The sequence below is a fragment of the Saimiri boliviensis genome, chromosome X (assembly GCF_048565385.1).
Source record: "Saimiri boliviensis isolate mSaiBol1 chromosome X, mSaiBol1.pri, whole genome shotgun sequence".
Classification (NCBI taxonomy): Eukaryota; Metazoa; Chordata; class Mammalia; order Primates; family Cebidae; genus Saimiri; species Saimiri boliviensis.
The window spans coordinates 70,012,109-70,016,109 of NC_133470.1; the positions used below are offsets into that span (position 1 = coordinate 70,012,109).

At 48.3% G+C, this 4,001-nt stretch overlaps 1 pseudogene; it reads right to left on the reverse strand.

Moving 5' to 3' along the window:
- Window positions 1-260: 260 nt before the first annotated feature.
- Window positions 261-2,319, reverse strand: LOC101034986 (G-protein coupled receptor 176-like; annotated as a pseudogene).
- Window positions 2,320-4,001: the final 1,682 nt, after the last annotated feature.

Sequence of the window (4,001 nt, forward strand, 5' to 3'; positions counted from 1 at the left end):
TGTGTGTTCTCTGTGGAGCACAGGGAAGTGAGACATCCCCAGAAAATGCACATGGAGTACCCACATGAAGACCCATTCAAAACTGCCCAGCTCTTATCCCCACGGGGAATAATGTGGACTTCACTAAGGAAATGGATCACTGAGATAGATATATATACTCCCTTAATAAAGAGGACATTGGATTTTACATAGATTTCCCTATCATTCAAAAGCATCTGGCCCATATTGGAGGAATCCACTCTCACTGAGATGCAAGGAGATCATACAATCATATGGCCACAGTATTCCCATCCTCCGGTGGGAATATTCTGGAGAGTGGGAATATCGAAGCTCTCTGTTGCTTCCAAGCATTTATGATCCTTGCTAGGAATCCACCTTTGGAAAATGCTCACTTTATTGTTTCTGCTCATCTTCCACTCTGCTCCGGCCTGCAGAGCAACAGACAGGAACCCGGGCAAGCCTATCGTGGATGAGAAGGGATGGGACAAGAGGCGCGAAGAATGGCAGCAAGACAAAAGTTCTGATCAAGCTGCAAAGTTTATTTTAAAATGGGTTCCTTATATAGGGAGGGGAGAGGGTAGAGAGGGAAAGGGGAAGTAGTTCTGATAGGCTAGGAGACGAGTGTTCAGCTCATGATCAGCTACCCCATTGGTGCAGCCATGCATGTTCTGCACGTGATCAGGTCCTTCATTGGTGGCCCGCATGCATGCTCTGTGCGTGATCAGGCTCTACGCCCGGGGCATGCTCCTGGCGGGGAGGGCTGATGCAACTTGCTTTTGGCGGGGAGGGCTGATGCAACCTCTTGTTCCAATTGCATCAGCTTAGCCTGGGTTCCCAACACCACTCCACCCTGCCTGCCTTGGGCACCTTTGTCTGCATCAGCTCTTCTGGGGTGATCCCAAAGTGGGGAAGCAGCCACTTCTTGCTGTTTCGGGTTTCTGAGAGCCACTAAGGCAACTCAAAAAGCCCAAAGCCAAACTACAGGGAATACTTATCAGAGAATGTTTCAGGTTCCGCAGGGGCTGCTGGTGCCACCTGGGATACAGAGTCCACCGTGCCCAGGGGTGGGGCAGAGGGTGTAAACTGTGGCCCCTGCTCTCCCTCCAGGCAGGTGCTAAGTATCTCCTTGGCCTGGAAGTCAGCTGAGCCAATGTACTTGGCCTCACTCTCTTCTCCATCCTCTGTGGGCTTAAAGATCTGCTGCTGCCCAATGTGGAACATCTCCAGGAGCTAGCTGCCCCAACGTATGCTGGGTTCCAGGCTGGCCTCAGCCAGGCCGCTCCTGGTACTGACCACATTACGGCGACTGTACTGGTGGTATAGTTGCACCAGGGTCCCTATCAATCACTTGTGGACAGATTTGTTCACAGTAAGAAACAGAACAGGGTTTGCCAGCAGGGAGATTTTGGGCAGCCAAATGGCAGTTAGCAGCAAGAAGACGTAAATGTCGGGGACATTGAGCATGGTCTGGTAGATGACCAGGCTGGCGTAGGGCACGCTATACAAGATGAAGACCATCACCCTGGAGAGCAGGGTGGCGTGCAGCTCGGCCTCCCTCTGGGAGGCATAGGGGATGGAGAGGGTGTTCTGTGGGGTCCGGAGCGCTGCTATGATGACCTTCTTCTGGCTGGCACTCAAGGCTCTTCGGCTCAGTATCAAGAAGAGGAATGCCACCGCCAAAGGCACAGTGACTGTGTTGATGTTATACACCAGAACATACACCAGGTGGCCCAAGAAGTTGCTCCAGACTTCTGTGCAGGTGGATATGGCATAGATATTGGCCACATTGGTCACTGCAAACACAGGGACGCTGGCCACCACTGCAAGAGCCCAGATGTACTTCACCAGTTCACGGGACTTGGCATCAGATGTTTTCCTCTCCAGCGGATAGAGGACTGAGTAGTATCTGTCCAAAGTAATAGCAGGGAAGCTGAGGATGGTAACAGAGCAGAACACTTTGTGCAAAAATTTGACGACCTTGCAGAAGAGCATGGTGTAGATCCACCAGCAACAGTGAGGACTGGTGCTGAGGACGCTGTCAAAGGGCACACAGACCAGGCTGGCACAAATCCCCGAGCAGGCCAAGTTTTTAATGAACCTGTTGCTGACAGATTTGAACATGGTTGTGGGGCAAGTTGACCGTAACACCAGGAAGTTTCCGAGCAGCTAGCCTACGAAGATGACAACCTGCACGGTGGTGTGGTGGTGAACTGGCCGTACAGCTGCGCCTGTCCGAACTCCCTGAGCGTGCTGCGGTTAATATCCGCAGTTGCTCGGCTCGCTGTCGTTTTGAGAGATCCAGCTCCCGTTATGTCCCATGGCTAGGCTGGGGCTCAGGCTCCGCGCACATCCCGTCTCGGAGCCCCGTGCGGAGCCTCTCCTCCTCCGGGTGAGGAGAGATGAGCGGGCACCTGGCGGAGTCCTGGAGAAGCCGGGGCAGCCAACGTGTCCCCTCACTTCTCCACATCGCCAACTCCACCGACAGGGAGGTGGGGAGGGAGGGAGTCGCGGCTGCGCCCCATGCCCACTCCCTCCTGGATCCCTGTGGGCAACCACATGAAGGAGACGTGGTCAGAGCCCGCCGAGCGTCATCCGTCCCGCCTCCAGGGTGGTCAGTATGGCCCAACCCACTCGGCAGGAATAGAAATACAGAAGGAGGCATTCGATGATCAAGGAGCCCGCTATCCGCTCCCTGCCGCCTCTTTCAACCACGGCTCCTCCACGCCCGGAAAGTTAGGTCATCCCTCTCCAGTCCTCTTGGGCGGACGCACGTGGCCCATCTCCTTAGCGAGAAGAGAAACTTTGGCTGAAGCTGTTTTTCAGTCCTGCTGGCTTCAAGGCTGAATGGCAGTGTGAAGCCAACCAAATGCCCACAACGAGAAACCAGAGCCACGTGGGGACCCCCGAGTACCCAACAGCGCCCATGGCTTGGGTGGAAAGCCAAGTCTCCCCATCAGCCTGGCCCTGCGCACCCGCCATAATTTTTTTTTTTTAAAAAGCATATAAGAAACACACTTCAACAGTGGAAAGACCATGCATGGCAATCCCACAGGTAGCATTTCACTGAATAGAGAAAAGCTGAAGGCATTTTCTCTACGAACGGGAACCAGACAAGAATGCCCATCTTCAACACTCCTATTTACTATGGTACTGGAAGTTCTACAAATACCAATCAGGAAAGAGAAAGAAATAAAAGCATCTAAATTTGAAAAGAGAAAGTCAAGTTGATTATCTTTGCAGGTAACATGATCTTATATGTAGAAAAACCTAAGGCTACCACACATGAAAAAAATTTAAAACTGATAAATATATTCAATAAAGTTACAGGATACAAAATTAATACACAAAAGTCAGTACAAAATTAACATACAAAAACCTATACCTCAATAATAAACAGGCTGAAAAATAAGAAAGAAATTATATTCAAAATAGCTACAGAAAAAAAAAATACCTAGGAATAAATTTAACCAAGTAAGTGAAAAATGTTGGCAGGAAAATCTACAAAACACTGAAGAAAGACGTTGAAGCAGACACAAACAAATGAAGATACATCTCATGCTTATGAATCAAAAGGATTAATATTGGTAAAACAATCATACTATCCCAAAAAATCTATATATTCAATTCAATTAAAATACTAATGACATTCTTTACAGAAATAGAAAAAAATTCTAAAATTTATATAGAATCATCATAGAGTTCAAATACCCAAAGCAATTCTGAGAAAGAACAAAGTTGGAGGCATCACACTACCTGACTTCAAATTATACTACAAATTCAGAGGAACTAAAACTACATGGTATTCGTATAAAAACAGACAAATAACTCAATGAAACAGAATAAAGAACCCAGAAATAAGTCCACATATTTACAGACAACACATTTTTGACAAAGGTACTAAAAACATACACTGGGAAAGAACTTTGTTTTTCATAAATGGTGCTGGGAGAACTGGAAATTCATAGGTAGAAAAATTCAAGTAGACTACTATGTTTTGTGTA